Source organism: Lissotriton vulgaris, chromosome 1_2, assembly GCF_964263255.1.
Source record: "Lissotriton vulgaris chromosome 1_2, aLisVul1.2, whole genome shotgun sequence".
NCBI classification, from domain to species: domain Eukaryota; kingdom Metazoa; phylum Chordata; class Amphibia; order Caudata; family Salamandridae; genus Lissotriton; species Lissotriton vulgaris.
In genome coordinates, this window is record NC_141686.1 from 205,836,270 (window position 1) to 205,855,472 (window position 19,203).

Genomic DNA, 19,203 nt, shown 5'->3' on the forward strand with positions numbered 1-19,203 from the left:
TTTACCTTTTTCCACACTACATGGTGTCTGTTTAGCTGTTTATCAAATGAAATAAGACACTGTAGTATCTACCCACGTGACATATGCAGTAGGCTTTCTGAATTTTGTTTCATTTACAATACAACAATATTATGAGACATTTTTTCCACCTGAAGCTTGAATATACATTGTAATAATATTACTTGGCTAAACAACGTAATTACGCTGTTCCTCCGTTCTTTTGATGTTTCGTTCTCATAGTTCCCCCGTTGTGCAATGATCGCTCTATACTGTGCCCATAAACAAATCGGCCCCTTTAAAAAATGACGCGATCGTAAAGGTCACGTGACTGGCGTCACCGCCCCAGACGCATTGCGCGTTCCTAGTGTATATCTTCAACACGGCTTCATTACCGCGTTGGATGATACGGGCGGCGGATGTGGCCGTTTGTAGGTGATCCAGCAGGGAGCCGTTTGGTAACAAGTAAGTCTCTCGCCAGCCCACACGGGACACAAGACTTGTTACTTTACTACCAGTGGTTTTGTAAACACGCAATAACGCGTCTTTGTAAATAATTTTTTATTAGCGCCCAAACGTGAAGATTCCTCCTGCCGCAATGCCCATGGGGCGCATTTTCAATAAACGATATGTAAGTGCACAACTTAGCTGACCTCTTGTTGGAGTACTTTGTGCTCTGTATGCCACTTGCAAAGGTGTGTGTGTGTGTTTTCAGATGTAATCTTTTCGAGTTTTTAAACCTACTCAGTTTATTTGAGCACTGTTTTTAAGGCGATCACATTTCCTCTTCATTTTGGTATCTAATGCCTGTTAGGATAAAGAAAAGCCTTTGTCTACAATGCTAATTGAATATTGGACATACCTATAACATGTTTCCCCCTTGGTGTTTTGAAGGGCTAATTCTCTTCCTTTCTTCTGAGTGTGGATACATTTTGGTATTAATAATTAGGTGCACATGATTGGAGCTCTAATAGGGTAGAAGCATATATTTATGGTTCCTGAGTTTAACATTCCATATTTTGTTTTCTTTCATTTTTCTATCTACCCTTACAGATCCTATGGTGTCTCCTATAAGAAGGAGCTTTTAGCAACTTGGGGAAGACTTTTCTACTAAGTGCCTCGACAAATTACAGGTCGTATCATTAAGTGTCACTACTCCCTGTATCTGTGCACTTTAGCGTGCCCAGAACAGTGAGTTTATTTTTCTTCCTGGTCCTGACGAATGCCGAGCAAATTTAGCTCAACTGGCAGAAACATGTTGACCGTGTTTTAAATACTTTCTTTTCACTTCACTAATGGGACTATTTGGTTCAAACTTGCACAACCCATAGTAGTCCAGAAAAATAACTATGTTTTTCAATCACTGTTTTTAACAGAGTTAGAGCTACCCTCTTATTAAATAACTTCGAGGAGTAGTGCATACTCTTTTTAGATTCACTTTCACTTTCCTAGCAACAAAAGGGACCCAATGAAGACAACTGGCTACCAGTGTTTCACTGGGTCCTGAGGGTCCTTTTAGCTAGTTCTTTGAACACGTGCACTCTATCTTTCCAACTGACAATAACAGCCATGTCTAATAGCTTAGTGGTGTTTAGTACTAATTTTGGCTAGCTTATTTTGTCTGTTGTGGATACTAACACTCTCCTGTTGTTTGAGTTATTAATTTAAATCAACATACACATATGGGGGTATGACTGTATTAGTATAAGCATATCCTACATAGGATGTAGGTGGTACCCAGTGAACCAAGAATATATTAGGCTGTTGTGTATCATTTGGAATCAGGCCCTTTTGTTGAGTAACTGTGTGAGGGGAGGGCAGCCTAGTTTGAGAATCCCTCTTATGCTCCTTATTTATTGAGGTTTCTGGAATCAGTCTGGACATCAATCCTTTAGTTTATGCTCTCTAAACTAGCAGATCCTATGTATTATTAGGAACTACATGACACGCTATAGAAAGCTGTGCATGGTGCCGCATTAGTGAAGCTCGACCTCAAGGTTGTTTTGAATACCACTTTTCAAGTTTACTGATCAACCCCTCACTTGACTACAGGGGAAAGCTCTGTAAACTTAATGTTTGGAAAAGTCATGAGGACCAAGTAACCTCAGTGACCAACCTCAGATCAAAGCCCTAGAAACACATTTGAGGTCACAAATAAAAAATGAAAATTTATGTGAAAAATACCTCTTCTAGGAGAGGTGATCTAGAAAATAAAAATCTGATAGTCCCTTTGAGGCTGAGCCCTTTTCTGTTACAGCCACCAAAGGGCACTTGGTGACTACCCAAGTTCTGAAAGGTCCCTAACTAGAGATTCTTCTCGCTTTAGACACGTGGCTCATCACTCACCTAACATTGATGTCACTGTAGAGACGGGGTCCCAGCACACATTTAATAAACGTGCGACTGCTATTGTTTCCACCTCACCTCTGAGGATCACTGAAACTTCAATTGCAGCTCCTGGTTTTCAATGACCTGATCAGGATATGTAATTCAAGCCTCACAAAGGCCCAATCAAGAGTTATATGTGCATATGTATTCATAATGTATTTATTTATTGTACAAAGTTGTAGCCTTTTATTTAACTAAAGTGGCAATGTAGTGTAATGTAAATTGAGAATGACTGAACTCCTTTGGTTCTTGATGGACTCTGTAGACCTGTGACGTAGGCATTGGAGGATAGTATGAAGACAGGTGTTGACTGTTGAGTTCTTGCGTACAAACTGAAGGCTAATGGCGTGTATAACTACTCTCCGTGTGTGGTGGAAACATTGGCAAGTGCCCAGACTGAGTAGGAAACTACGATAGGTAACAATTATTTTTGCTGCCTGACCAATCCCTAATTAAAATCTGCACAGTACAGAGGTAATAATAAAGTTTAAAGTTATTTTATTGCTACTGTGCAGTACGTTCATAACAGTTACATGCAATTATAAGAAAATGGTTCTGGGGGTCACAAATTGATATGCAGGCCTATGTTTGTGATGATAAAACCTCAAAGAATTCCTGATTCTACTGGCTTTTACAGTATACAGTTTCAGTTTCAAAAACTTTATTCGATTCATAAAATGGATCATACAAGTATTGAGCATACAATTCATCATACCTCATAGGATAAGAAAAAGTTTAGTTTAAAAAAACACAGTTTTCCAAAATGTATAAAAGACATAATAATGACCGTTATTAAAAATATATATAAAACATGATTTTCACCAGAGGATATTCTATACAATGTGATACTACCCATAGGCCTTCCTGATCTTTAGCGAAATTCTGATAAAATTTAGCATGGCACAGCAAGTTTCTACGGAGGATAGTGCAAACAGATGATCATACCCTTCCTTATAGGTGCAAGGTTTCCTCCCCTTCAAGATTGGTTTAATAAACCGGAGTCTTGGCTCTTGATATAAGGAGCAAAAAAGGACCGCATGTATAGTGCTTTGGCTATCCCTATTATTACATGGACAAGGGGGCAGCCTCTCACACCAACCCCCTTGTTTCGGGAAGGCAAGCAAAAAGTGCAAAATGTCCAGTCTAAACCTTGTTAGTAGGAATCACCATTGAACATTGAGGGTAAATGTTAAGTAAAACTGAGGTTGGGGCTTACGAGCATGAACATTAGCATTGTCCAAAGATGGTGGATTCAATGATTTCCAATACATTGCCTTTATGTCCGCCTTATAGTTTCCCTCTATTTTCCCAGGATTTTTATAATAGGAGCCCAGTCCAATCTTGTTTAACATATTACAAACATAAGACAACCAGGGGATCTGTTTTGAATTTTCTAAAGCCATGCAATCAGTGATAATGTCTTTAGTGAGTTGCAGGTCTTCAGATTGCCAAACTTTACCCCATAACAATAAAGGGGACAGACGAATCGTATCAGAAACACTGACCATACCAATTTCTTTGTGGCGGAAGATGTTTGAGCTGCCTTTGGGAACTGATAAAACCCTTTTTGTAAAATTATTTTCCACCACCTGTATCACAGATGGTGTTTCAGTCCCCCACACCCCTGCCCCATAGGTGGCCACCGATAGACATTTTGAAGTGTAGAGGGTTTTGAGGTGCATAACATGTTTTTGCCCCAATTTACTACAGAAACGGAAGATGCCCTCTATGGCCCGTGTCGCGTTCTGGGCTCGAACCTTCATGACGGGCGTCCAGCTTAATTTGCTATTAAACAAGTTACCAAGGTAGTTAAAATGTTCCACTTTTCCAATTATGCGGTTATTTACCACGAACTTCCTAATGTTTGACCCTTTAGGGCCACAAGACATTACAAAAGATTTGTCAAAGTTCACCTTTAAGTCAAGGTCAAGCATGAATGTATTGAAGGCATCTAGACATACTTGCATGCTATTTCCTGTTAATGTCATTAGGACAGTATCGTCTGCATAAGAAAGCATGGGAATACTTTTGCCTTTAATTTTTGGAAAGTCACAACCCTGGTTTAATAGATACTTTTCTAGCCCATTTGTATAAACCAGAAAAGAATAGGCACCAAAATGCATCCTTGACGCACACCCTCAGTAGAAGGAATTGGTTTTGTCATTTCACCTCCAGAGCCAAATCTGATTGATAAAGTTGTTGCTGCATGTAACCTGCGAAGCAATGTGACCAAAGGTTCCTCAAAGCCCATGTCATCCATCATCCGCCACAACTTATGTCTACAGACAGTGTCGAATGCACTTGTCAAGTCCATGAAGGCAAGATGTAATGAGGACTTTTTTGCCTTAATGTACTTGCCTAAAATTAGGGCCAGGTTGAGGCACTGCTCGTTGGTCCCCTTTCCGCGCCTAAAACCGTATTGGGAGTCAACTATAAGTCCTGTAGAATCTGCCCAACTTTCTAATCTCGCTAGGATTACCCTACCCAGGATTTTACATTAGGCATCTATTAAGGAAATCGGGCGATAGCAACGTGGGTTGCACCTATCACCCTTCTTAAAGATCGGCACTACGATTGCCTCCTCCCATGTACCAGGGATGCGCCAAACCACAACAGCCTTAAAGACATTCAGTAATATGGGTGCCCACAGACTAACATTAGATTTAAAAAAGTCCAAGGGGACAGCATCTGGGCCTGGAGCTTTTAGTGATAATCCCTTCCCTAAGGCTTCCTCAATCTCTATCAGTGTAAGTGAAGAGCTGAGGGTCAAAGCCGAGGGAGGTGCTGCCAAACCCCCTGTCCTTTCCGTACTTGCCATTATTGAACTGGAATTGGGATTAAAAATCTTAGTAAAGTGTTGAACCCATTGTTCAGCGGTGACCTGCATAACTATAGATTCTTTATTGTCGCTTTTAAAAAGGGGTCGATTTAGGACCTCCCAAAAGAGTCTACTATCTTTTAGTTCTGCAGCCTTTTCAAGGTCTTCCCAGGCAATGTTTTTTAGGTCCTGCTTTCTTTTTGCAATAGCATCCCTATAGGCCTTTCTGCTAGTTCTTACAAGCTCTTTATTTCTTGGTTTTTGGCGCAGAGCTAGTTTTTGAGATCGGTGTGTGGCAGAACACACAGAATCAAACCATCTAAAGGCCTTTTGGCCTCCCTTCCCCTTGGGTTTCCTAAGGTGCTTTGCTACATGACCACACAATTTCTCAAAGCTTTCAATAACCTGATGGGGGTCAGATACTGGGACTAGACATGATTCCATTCCATTTTACAATTTACAACAATATCTTCCTCCAATTTTATCGCGTTTACCTTCCCCCATTTCAATGTAACACCCTGATTCTTACTATACTTAATTGACTGTTCCCAGATCTTTGGTGATTCTTGTACTGGCACGCACAATGACAACTTTAGGGGATTATGGTCACTTGCGGGATTGGCCATCACCTCCAACTTATCAACATATTTGAAAAAGCTGCTAGATACCAGGACAAAATCAATTGTGCTCATCTCCCCCCTTGTACCCTGAAAGGTTGGTATATGCGGTGTGTCGGGGGCAGACCAAGGATCTACCACACACAAGTCATTCATGATGATAATATTGTTTAGAGCATCCCCCTGGGGTGTATGTTTAAAGTGGGTCAAGGGCTGAGCGTTCGAGTCCTCCAGTCCACACACGTTTGAGCCTCCCAAACTGCACAACGTGCAGTTGAAATCGCCAACCCAAATGACAGACGATGAGGGGTGCCTGCTGCGTGCTTTATCCACTGCGTCCTCCAAACTTTGAATTATCGAGATGTCATATCCATTAAAGATGTTATAATGGGGAACATCACTTACAACGCATTTTTTACAACGCACTACCATTACATCGCAACCATTACAACGCAAACCATTACAACGCATTGCGCTGGGGGGCGCTCTAGGATAGGGAATATATTTAATTTACTATTCAACACCTTCCCTGCTATCCACGGGGACTGGAGTTGGAATAGTAAATTAAATAATTCACTATCCAGTGCCCAAAAAGCATTATGCGTTGTAATGGACTGCGTGGTAAAAACCGCGTTGTAAAGGCATGCGATGTAAAAGCATGCGTTGTAGTGACACCAATCCTGTTATAATACCAGTTAATTAACAACACAGGTTCTGGGAAAAGATGTTCTAATAACAGCAGTTGATACCAGTTTGTGTCCACCAGTTTCGAAGTTTTCAGCTTCTGTAGTTTTATAGACAACGCTGTCGTTATACCACCCTTTGCCCTCCCAGATGTTGATGGAACAGCCAAAACAGTGAATGATTCAAAACCCTCAATGTCACAGGTGGTCCTAGTCCAAGTCTCCTGAAAACACAGGATTCCCTGGGCTCCCACAAAATCCAGCCATGCCTCATCTTCCAGTCTGCCTGTTAATCCGGAAATGTTCCAAGATATTAAGGATATTAAAGATGGCCCCTGTATCCCATGGTTGCTTCCCAAAGCATCTCTTGTACTGGAGGGGTCTTGTTCAGGCAGTAATGATGTGTGTTTCTCACAACCCAAGGAGATATTTCCCCCGAACGTGACAACATTCTCTACGTGAGGGGGGCCAATACCCACAGTATCACAATCAACAGTCACCAACGCTGAGTCATCATTGCGAGGTATCCCTAAGTTTTCCTTCTTTCCCAAATCTAGAATGGTAGGCGCATTGCCCTCAGACCCAGTTAGTGGTCAGTCTACCCCATCCATACCCATTAATGGGTCAAAGCGGTTCATCAATGGGATATTATTATTATTATTTGTGATCCATCCTGGGTATTCTACACCTTGAAACCTTGGTCTTCGTGGATTAAAAGGAACTTGTGAAAAAGGGCCCATACTTGGTGGTCCCATAAACGGACCATTTGGCTCATGCCAAGGGGGCCTTGATTCATGTTCAGGTTATGTGTCCAACCCAGGTGATTTTTAGCGTTTGTTCTATACCCACGGCGGTTGGAGTTTGGGGCAGTGTGATAAAGGTTGGGATAGAAATATTCAAGTCCCACACACTGGATATCCCCCATCCTACCAAACCTCGCTTTACTGCAAATGATATCCTTAACCCAAATATCTCTAAAGTTAATCAGGATGCAATCTCCCTCCAGATCTTTTTTGCTTGGGCCAACCCAGGGGACCCTCCGCACACTTAGGATTTTTGTAGCAGTGTCTTCGGATAGGGGCCTGTTATTATTTAGCCAAAATTTTTATTTAAAAGGTCCTCCATTTTCTCATATTTGTTCTCTGCAATTAGTGGAACACCTGTCAAAATTGCCATATACGGGGCAGCCTCAGGGGGTATGTTTACATAGATCTGTTTACCAGGCAAGGGGGTTTTGCTAGGGACTAGAGGTTTGCTAACTGGGGTTTCTTTCCCTTCAGTATTTGGCAGGATTGGGGCAGCTGTGTTTACTGGTGTAGCCACCACCATAGAGTTGTTTAACTTAGAGCCTGCAGTAGTTGCCAGCTTGGTTTTGGATAAAGTAGCTGGTGCTATACAAGGGGTAATACCGTTAGGATCTACAGACAATGCAATTTTAGGTTGCTGAGGTTGTGTCTGGTTATTCTTGGCACCCTTTTTTGCTAAGCTAGTATTATTACCACCAGTAGCAACGGGTTGTTTGCTATTACCTACAAGACCCTCCAGTAAAGCGGTGTTTTTAGATGTTAGAAACTCTAGTTGATCTAGTTTTAAATTAATAATTTGGGTTTTTTCCATCAGGGGATTCAGCAGGCTTTTTATCAGCTTCTCAAGACTGGCCATAAGGTCCTTATCTTGTCTATGGGTTGATTTTTTTATCTAAGTTCGAAATACTTTTTTCCATGTTCAAGAGCTGCAATCCTATCTGTGAAAGTCTCTCTTCAAAGGGATTTAGGAGCTTTTTGAGTGTTTCCCATACCACAGTCAAGAATTCTAAGTCTTTCCCTTTTATGACGCAGTATGGCACACCACTAGTTTCACTCTCTATTACGAGGTTATTATTTTCATGAGTTACCACCAGCGAATCTGTATCGATTTCTGGTGTTAAATCAGAAGGCTGTGTGTTATTCATTGGGGGTGGATCTGGGGGTAGCGGAGATGGTACCTTGGTGGTTAACTGTGCCTTCGCAATCTTAGCCTTTTTCCTTGCGTATGCTGTTAAGTTGTTACGCTTCCTTTTGTTATTTGACCCTCGTTGTTTGATAGAAGAATTTCCCTCACCCGGTTCTATGGGTTTGGTTCTTAGCGCTATTTCCGGGGGACCGCCCTCAACCTCCTTCTCTTCCCCATCTATCCCGACCATAGAAGATTTTAGGGAATTAGAGGATGATAATGGTAATGGTGAGCCCCCCTTTTGTATGGATGTGGTGGGTACTAATGGCTGGTGAATATCTGTCTTAGTTTCAATCAAGGAAAGAGGTGGGCCAATTAAACGATCAGGGGTTATAGCGAAGGCTATGGGCCCTAGTGAAGATTTTTTGGCCGCTGCTTACTCCTGTGACAGTCTCCTTGCAGCGTCTAGTTCAATAGAAACTCGGTGCTGCATTTTGGCTATCTCTGTGTCAATGGCAGTGTGGGTCCTGGTAATAAAGTCATCTAGGGTACCATTTTTCAATTTGGACTTGGCTGCCCTCTCTTTGTACTCACGGGATGACATAATGAGTAGTAAGAGAAACAAACAAACAACCTAGCGGTTCAGATGGTACCGAGGGTTAGGGCCAAAGAGAGTGGCCCAGTCCAGTCTCTCCCAGCCTCTAACGGCCTAAAACAGCCCACTCTTTGCCCGGTCTTAGCCCGGCGTCCGCCCGCGCGCGTCCCGCAATGCGCGTCTGTGGTAAAGAAGATATAGTTGGTTAGGGCTAGGAGGCGTGGCCAGCCGGGAAGAGTCTCCAGGTGCGGCGTCTCAGCAGCCGCTGGGGAACCTGGGACTCGCAGTCCCGCTGCGCCGCTGTTGGTGACTCTGTCCTCTTCTCCACACGAAGTAGTAGCCCCACTGCAGCCTCCTCGGAAAGGTAATGGGAGAGTAGTTGCTGCCGGTAATCCTTAGCCTCGAGCGGCTTCGCGGGGGCCGTGAGGCGTGATTTTAACTGCACAGGAGAGGGAGGCACGGCCAGCCGGGAAGAGTCTCCAGGTGCGGCGTCTCAGTAGCCGCTGGGGAACCTGGGACTCGCAGTCCCGCTGCGCCGCTGTTGGTGACTCTGTCCTCTTCTCCACAAGAAGTAGTAGCCCCACTGCAGCCTCCTCGGAAAGGTAATGGGAGAGTAGTTGCTGCCGGTAATCCTTAGCCTCGAGCGGCTCCCGCGAAGCGGGGGCCGCGAGGCGTGATTTTAACTGCACAGGAGAGGGAGGCGCGGCCAGCCGGGAAGAGTCTCCAGGTGCGGGGTCTCAGCAGCCGCTGGGGAACCTGGGACTCGCAGTCCCGCTGCGCCGCTGTTGGTGACTCTGTCCTCTTCTCCACACGAAGTAGTAGCCCCACTGCAGCCTCCTCGGAAAGGTAATGGGAGAGTAGTTGCTGCCGGTAATCCTTAGCCTCGAGCGGCTCCCGCGAAGCGAGGGCCGCGAGGCATGATTTTAACTGCACAGGAGAGGGAGGCGCGGCCAGCCGGGAAGAGTCTCCAGGTGCGGCGTCTCAGCAGCCGCTGGGGAACCTGGGACTCGCAGTCCCGCTGCGCCGCTTTGGTGACTCTGTCACCAAAGCCACACAAAGTAGTAGCCCCACTGCAGCCTCCTCAGAAAGGTAATGGGAGAGTAGTTGCTGCCGGTAATCCTTAGCCTCGAGCTGCTCCCGCGAAGCGGGGGCCGTGAGGCGTGATTTTAACTGCACAGGAGAGGGAGGCACGGCCAGCCGGGAAGAGTCTCCAGGTGCGGCGTCTCAGCAGCCGCTGGGGAACCTGGGACTCGCAGTCCCGCTGCGGCACTGTTGGTGACTCTGTCCTCTTCTCCACACGAAGTAGTAGCCCCACTGCAGCCTCCTCGGAAAGGTAATGGGAGAGTAGTTGCTGCCGGTAATCCTTAGCCTCGAGCCAATACAGTATACATTTACTACCTAATCTGAATATGTGGTAAGTGTACGTGCCAGATTGTGTGATGCTGAGAGAGTAGGGGAAATTAAGAGAAGCTTCATTCTATCAGGTGTGACATAGTCTACTACAGCTACGGGAAAAAGCCTTACATGTCTTTTCCAAACAGATTTACTGGCCTGAAAAATCTGTTGGACCTGACAATTGTGGAGTGGTATTCCCCCATTGTTGGCTTAATGCCTCCTGTTTGACCTGACTTCATTTTTACTGGCTTAGGGTGCTCTAACCTTTAAACTAGGTCTAGGTGGTAAACTTCGATCCATTTGCAGAGTTTTGGGCAATTCGTGCTCCGGGGAGTGAAGAAAACTCCGCTCCGAGGAGTACAGCATAGTTTTCCCCCTCCCGCTAATGAACGGTAAGTTCGCAAGCAAGAGCATCCACTTGGGTGGAATTTCTACCCAAGCGGCAGGAAGACCAATGTGAACGGAAGTTCGCACTGCACTCTGCCATTTGCAGAACTCCATAAACTTTTTTTGTCAATTTGTGGAGTTCTGCATAGCAAATCTACACAAACTACACGAAGGACTGCTTTAAACTTGGAAACATTGAATTACACCCAACTGAGATAGTTACATTACTTGTAAGTCCCTAGTAAAGTAGTTCTAAATGTACCTAGGACCTGCATATTAAATACTACGAATGGGACTGCAACACTGATTGTGTCACCTGCTTCTATAGCCCTTTTACACGTATCTGTCCAGCCACTGCAGAGCTGTGTGTGCCATCTAAATCTGACAAGTTAACCCTCTTGCCAGGCCTAAATCTTCCTTTTTAGTACATACAGATCACCCCCAAAATAGGCCCTAGGCTGCCTTAGGGCAGGGTGCAGTGTATTTAAAAAGTAGGACATGCACTTTTAAGTTTTACATGTCCTGGTAGTGAAAAACGATTACTATATCTATCTCTACTGCAAGGCTTATCTCTCTCATAGGTTAACATTGCAGTTACCTTGTCAAATTTATAAGTGTAACATCCAATTGGGACATTTATTTGGTGTCTCTGGACTCAAAATTGGAATCCCAACCTAATGTAAAGATGTATTTTAAGTCTAAAAATGCCACTTTTAGAAAGTTGCCATTTTATTACTTTAACCATTCTTTGTTTCAACCTGTCTCCGAATACACATCTATGGTGGGGGACATTTGGACTTTGTGCACTCCCTCTAGGCAGCCACACACAACGGGAGCTTAGGTGTGTCTGATGGGCCATTAACATTGTGATAGCTCATCCTCTGCAGAATAGGAGGAGGCGCTTGACACTTGCAACTGAATGGGCTCTGCTTCTCAATACACAAAGAGCTGCATACCCTCTGTACTGAGTCTGAAGCCAGGGCAGGAAGGGCAGGGACTTTGTGCACTTCAAAGGCCTCTCTTTGAAGTTTCCCCCACTTCAAAGGCGCAACAAGGTATAAGTACCACTAACTCAGTAAAATTCTGGGTCTGAGTATACTCTGCCAGGAAGAAGGACTGCTGTGCTGCTAGGATAGACTGCCACATTGCTGAACTGCTTTTCTGTGTAGGTCTGCTATCCTCTAGCCTTGGAGAGCAATGGACAGGATTTGCATCCTCGTACCTCAAGAACTTAAGTGACTTTATGGGCATGCTAGCCTGCCTCCTTTTTGTGAAATCTCAGGGACATCAAAGACTTCCAACAACCCTGCTACAATAAATTGGTGCCAATCCAGTCGTAGGCACTTAAGGGTCGGATTTCCCTTTTTATTCAACAAAATCAATGCATCACCATCTTTGCACTGGTTGGAACTGACCCATCTCCTTTGACATCACTACATCAACCGCTAAAAGGACTGCACAGCACCCACTGCACGGCTCAATGGTAATGCATCACCGTTAGCACAATGGGTTTCATGACAATGCATCACCTTCATCTCAAGGGGTTCAATGACAACATATGTGCCAACAGTGCTACTCGGAACAAACGCGCCTTGCTTCTCGTCATCGAGGCATACTTATAGAGGACAATGTTTGCAGCAGGCCCTGTGTGGTGCCTATATTCAGCCTGCACTCCATTGAGTTTGACCTGAATGTTCAGATTTGATCCGGTCAAGTGTGACCACTATATTTCAGGATAAACTATGGTTCTGATTTTTGAATTTTTGTCATTTTATTCTATGTTTATTCATTAAATTTATCTCTTTGTCTGTAAAATGATATGGATTGTTTTTCTGTGGTGTTTTCACTGTTTTACTGTATTATGTATTGCACAAATACTTTACACCTTGCCTCTTAAGTTAAGCGTGCCTGCCGTGCGCCAAGCTGCAAGAGGGTGTGTACAGGAAATTCTGGGCGTGTATCTATCTTACCCTGACTTGGATTGTTGTCCCTACTTGAACAGGGTGCATACCACTGTCAACTAGAGACCCCATTTCTAACAAGCCCAAATGGTGAAAAGGTCAATGACTGCCTTCATTTTCGGTTCCCTTTGCTCGTCAGCTGCTCTTGCCTCTCTCCATAAAGCTGGATGCACTTCAAGCTCTCCCTATCATCACTCTCCACCTCCTCTGTGATGCACATATGGGTCCTCTAAAACGCCTCCACAAGCAATTGCTGTGCAACATTGTGGTCTTCACAGCAGATTCCAAGTTGATGCTACAGGTTGCAATAGACTAGGTTAAATCTCAGAAGATCAGTTCACAGTATGACACAGCCTCTTTTCACAAAAAAAACTATAAGGGTATCACATTTATCTAGGGACATTTTTAACGGAGAAAATGCTCCATGGGGTAACAGCTTACCACCCTCCTGAGCTTGCAGTATTCTTTTGTGCTATGAAGGAGCTTTCCACGAAACCTTATTGAATTATATATCTTTAACGTAGTTTACTTTCAAATAGGCTGGTGTCATGCCAATGTCCACGTTTTATCCCATGATGACTGACGTAAACCATATTCTGTATTCCCAACCTAACTGCAACGTTCTGTAACTTATGTATGTTTCAAAATTAGATTCACAGGTAACAGCATATAGCACATTACACAATAGTTATGCTACCCTCAACCCTTCAATTACAGCTGATCTGATCCTTTCTTGAATAGACTAAGACAATGCCCTCTTAATGGGTCTACTCTGTGCCTTTCTCAGAAGGCATGTACAACTACAACATGATATGATGGGCAGAATACTGAATTATCTTTGAAATTATCTTTGAAAATATGATCTGTTTAAAGTTGCACTAGTTTTGTATTGGGTTAATGGACCACATTATTCCTACTTTGGTTAACAAATTGCTCTGTTTAATGAGTTATTGGTTTTGTTTGTTGTAGTAATATACTTGCGAAACCTGCACCCCATCACATGCTCACAGGTGAGAGTTAAAGGATAGAAGAAATGCTGTTCATGATATCCCTGAAGCCAAAGATCACTGTTACAAATGATGCATACATATTTTGAAGTCATCTGAGGAGAAATAGAGTTGTTCTACATTCAGTGGCTTTGCAGCTTTCTTAGGAACATATTCCTGGATAGACCTACTCTATCTTTTGGTGGTTTTTTTCTTGAATTTTAATTGTTCAAACAACCTTTCTTGTATCTACATCATTTTTGGGTACATTTTCGGGCAGTTCTTTTTGGGCTGTGAGATCTTTATTATTTTCCCTCCAAAATATTGCTTTTTTATACTGATGTCTTTGTTATTTTTTTAGCTGAAGTAGGTAATATTCCAGTGGATTACTTTGCTCTGTTTGCTCAGAGGTCTTTGCAAACAAAGTATTAGAGTTATTTGTGTTTCTACCTATACTGTTTCCATTAATGTGCCCAGTAATGTATGTAGTGTAAAGTTATAGGTGCATTGGTTCCGGTCTGATAACCCCTTAATTCCACTTAGTAATCTAACAGTAACTCCTGTTTTTAATATGTGGTTAGATGTGTAAGACTCATAGACATAAGTGGTCTTTATATAGGAGCAAGAGTCAATACGAAAGAGCTCTGCCTTTAGGTCAATACCGAGAAAAAACAAAAGAAATGATGGACGGAGCGTTGACAATACAAGCACTCACCCCCAGTCAACTGATCTGGGTTTATTCCATCACCGTTCTGTAGCCCACTCTGCCACCCCAGCTCAGACATGGCCATATGAGTGTTTGTATTGCCAACGCTCCTTCCATCACCACCTTTGGATTTTAGGACAATACCGTCCTCGCATTACAAGCATGCATCATTGGAGAAGAGTCCATTAGAATCCAGCTCTAACTTGGGACATTTGCTATTTGTGAACAGAATACCCTAGAAGGGTGCCCCACATTTCAACCATTGCTGTGCCCAACGAATCAAGATTCCTTAAATAATTAATCGAGAAACATGAGGTGTGAGTGTTCAAATGATTATTCAAAAACAAGCAGCAAATGTTTCGCTCTTCATTAAGCCTGTCTCATTAAATGAATTGCACATGTTACTCAAAGCACTCAATTAAAACCTTGGTGTAATGACACCCTTGGGAGGAACGCATCCGCCACATGTGGTTTCAAACGTGCAATGGTATCAAGGTGTCAGGAATTACATCCCCATGGTACCTGAGACACTATAAAATGTCTGCACAGCACACCTGTCCATGAGCGCCAGGAACAAGACGTGGTGTAAGGACCAGCCAGAGGGTGTTGAGACCGGCTATTCTCAGATGAGGTACCTCCATGTGCAGCTTTACCTGCAGAAACATGACCTCGCATGTTGGTGCATAATGTATCACTGCATGAAGAGTAAACTTCCCTCAGCATTGTCTCTTCAGAGCTTTGCAAGCGTGTGTGCCGGGCTTGTGATGCTCCATTAGGGAAAATGTGCGGTCAATTCCATAGGCAGAGAGAACGTCTCAGTGTGTCTGTGTCCAAGAGGAATGGAGCTGGCTTCGACTGCGACACCTCTGCAGCCTAGCTGGAGGAGAGCCACTGACAACTGTCCGGGGTCAGATACATTTCATAGACAAAGACAATACAATCAATGTTTCAAATGGAAGGTTAGTCCTGCAGGGCAGATCCCTGGAATCCGTGTATGGTATAGATCGAATCGGCAATGTAATTTTGATAAAAGTAATTGACTGCACTGTCAGGACCACTTTGCTTAGGGTTCTGATTTATTAATTGTTGCATGCACATGTATAGCTGCAACCGTGGGAGCCCCCACAATGTGTGACATTGTTCATCCTTCTAAAAGTGTTATGCAGTGGGAATTAGCATTTTGTTTTACTGCAAAAAGCACAGCTGTGAGCATGTGATGTACTGTTGCGCACCTGCACGCTCACCACTGCTATTGGTGTGTACATGTTCTATAAGAAACGCCTACAGTGTTAATCACCTCCTGTCCTGCATCTGTTTTGTAAGGTAGACCTGCTCTGCTGCTTTACATATTGCTCTTTTGTGTGAGTGATATTTGCATAGTTGTTGTACATGCCATACATGTTGTGATGGTAAGTTTCATTGATACTCGCTTTACTGAAATGGACGAGCAACGTAAACTCGAAGTCAGGCTCGAGGCAGATTACCTGCCACTGCCTCAGCTTGAGCTCTTCTGGGACTTCCAGCTCAAAACGAGTCAAGCTTTCATGTGGCTTCAGACTCCCACCATCCTCCAACCTAGTGCTCTAGAACTGAAGGCAAAGCTATAACAGAGACAGAAAGAAGACCCCCATTTAGACACTGAACTGTTCAATGTGCAACATAAAACACTGATTAATCTCCACTACCATGCTTGTAAAGTGGGTGATCCTACGTAAATATATGCTATTTCTTTGACTGTCCTTTTGTCTTTATCAACACATGGCGAGGGAAATGAATGAAAGGCAGAGGAAATGAAAAGAAAAGAACAGTAGGAATACTGTCCTTGATATGATATACTATTGTAACTACCTTCCTCTGCTTTTCATTTTAAGCTTTAGAGTGGGCACTTTGCCTATGGGAGGGGGCAGCCCATCATGGCCGCTCAGAGCTGATGCCCCGTGTTAAACCTTCCTTTCAGCCTCCCGAGCGGCATCCCGCCGCACTGGTTTCACACCAAGAACAACGATTTTGCAGCCGGAATGCTGGCAAACCAGTAAATCTTTACCACCCTTCTCCGAACTAGCATAGCGGAGATATGAGCCATGATGTCCCCCCTTACGAAGATGCTAAAGATGGCGCCTGGTGAGCACTGAGGTCTTGCCCGGGGCCGAAAGAACTGTACCTTGAGGCCACCGACCTCCGTATCACCCAGCAAACAACACCCCTAACACTCGGCCCACATCCTGAACTGAGGGCCACTCACTGCGGTGACTAATAGCAGGACGGTCGGGCACCGAAAGTAAATGGCCACCGATGAGCAAAAGTGAGACCTCCGTCCGTCCACGCCGGTGAGACAGGGCACTACCACTTCACTCACCATCTCCCATTGGAGAGCAGGAGCACCGTTCGAATAAGTGGGTCTCTCCCAACTCAGACGTAATTCAGTAGTACTCCTGGTGAGTAGGGGGGACTGACGCCTGACCCCAAAATGGTACCCCCATTTTAAACACAGCTCAGTTTCTTTACTCCTGGCAAGGACTACTCAGCAGAGTAGTGCATCACCCTCCTGCAGCCCTTTTGTTATTTTGCCTCGTCTTCCAGAGTAAGAGGAAGCCCCTCTGCTTCTACCCCACCATCTTGGCAATCTAAATGACATTCAAGGTGTCCGAGCTTTCTGTTGCCCATCACGAATCATGGCTTCATCTTGGTTGAGACCAATTAGTTTTCATGAGAGAGTGAGAGGCATATAGGAGGCACCACGCCTGATCCTAAAATGGCGGCTGTTTCTTTCCCCTGTATCTATAACACAGCAAAGCTCTCCTCCTCGGGAGGCGAGCGGACACCGGCTCTGGCCTCTAGCTACCCACTTACCCTTCTACGCTACATTCATCTTGTCTCCTATGCTCTTTAAATGTTTTTCTATTGAGACCTAGCTATTTGGCTGTTGCTCGGTGGAGCTATCTGATAGCTATAGAGGAGATGGGCTGAGAACTTCCCCCTCGGCCGTCACCTACCCAGCCGGATATTGGGCAGACTTTCCTTTCATCTCTCCATCCTATCTCCCTCCTACCCCTTTACCCTACCCCCTTACCCTTCTACTCTCTGATGTTACCTGTAACTGCTGTAATTTTGTGATATTTTGGAACCTCATGTAAAGCGCTCTGATACCTTCAGGTCTAGTCAGCACTATATAAATTATTAGGGGAAAAACAAAATAGGAGTGGGCACTTTGTTCGCAAATCAATATTGCGTAGCATACCATGACCTCCTTCACCATGTGCAGCCAAACTTCCTTTTATGTCAAACCATGGAACCGTCGATCCTGGGTGACCTGAGAGGTGAGGTTTATGCTAGCTATATTGTTGCCCACATTCATTTATATCTCTTAGTATCATTCCCAGACGACATCTTTCATTAAGTATTTTACAGATATGGGTCTTCAAGTCACTGTCTTAGTCTGCATTGGTGAGGCAGTGCTTGATTCCCCACTCATAATTGTGTTTTGCAAAATTCCTGCAGGTGCAGTTTAGCAGTTTTACTAAGGAAAAGGAAAGGAAAATAAGTAAGGAAGGACTGGTTAATTCAGAATTAAAGTTAGTCAGTCAACATGTTTCTGCCTTTACAGTGGTTTAAATTTACCTAGGCATTCATCAGGACTAGTTTATACCCCGGCGGTATGGACTCTCTAATCGTCCACCCTAACCTGGGGGCGTAAAAGTGAAAAAATCAAAATTGTGATAAAGTGCATAAAAAAGGGGGGAAGAGCAGGTTGCTAATTCCAAAAATACTCCTGGTTTAGGAGTGTTTCTACACTTTAGAATATGGCGCTAAATGCCTATGTAAATGTAAACCACTGTAAAGGCAGAAATATGTTGACTGACTAACTTTAATTCTGAATTAACCAATTCATTACCTTTGTCAAAAAATTCAGACACATAACCCCTTTTAACCGTGTCTTAGGGATCAATCATTAAAATATTTTTTGCAGATACCCTTTAGGCACTTTTACTTTTATACCTCACTGCACGCCCTTTTCACACAACGAGCTCCGCAGTCTTCTGGCGTCGTAGCACACCAAAGAGGCACTCGGCCTCTTTTGGTGGGGCCCTATGATGAAGCATGACACTGACTAGGTCGGTGTGTGAGGGCTTTCTTATCCACCCAAAGTGGATGTGTGATTCCCCAGTTGCATCGCTCCGTCTCTGTGGCTTTTTTTGAGACCTATTTAACCTCTCTTTAACAACTAATCACATCAAACTAAATACTCAAAAAACTGAACGCCTTCTAATCGCCCCACACAACTATGCACTGATCATAGAAAAATGGCTGAAACAGTTTACAGGCAAATTAAAGAATTCCCTTAGGACTAACAGCTTCAAATCACTCCATTCAGTATCAGTACTGTCACTCTCTATTATATTTAATACTTGGAAAACTTCCATAAGGAATACAGAAAAACAATTGATTAAGAAAGTATACATTCAATAAAAATTCAAGATTAAAAATCACAGTGTCAAATCATTAAACATACATAGCAAAAACATTTCAGAATCACATAATTTCCTCTGGTCATAAGAAACAAAATCTTCAATACATAAATCCTACATGGAACAATTCATAGTTTCAGCAAGAATCAAATACTACATGGAAGGGTCATAGATGAGGCAAATCAACTGTGCCTTTGCAAGGTTAATTCGAAAGTATTGCAAACAAGGCAAGGAGCAATAAAATCTGGCCTCTGTACTTCATGTCCTAATTT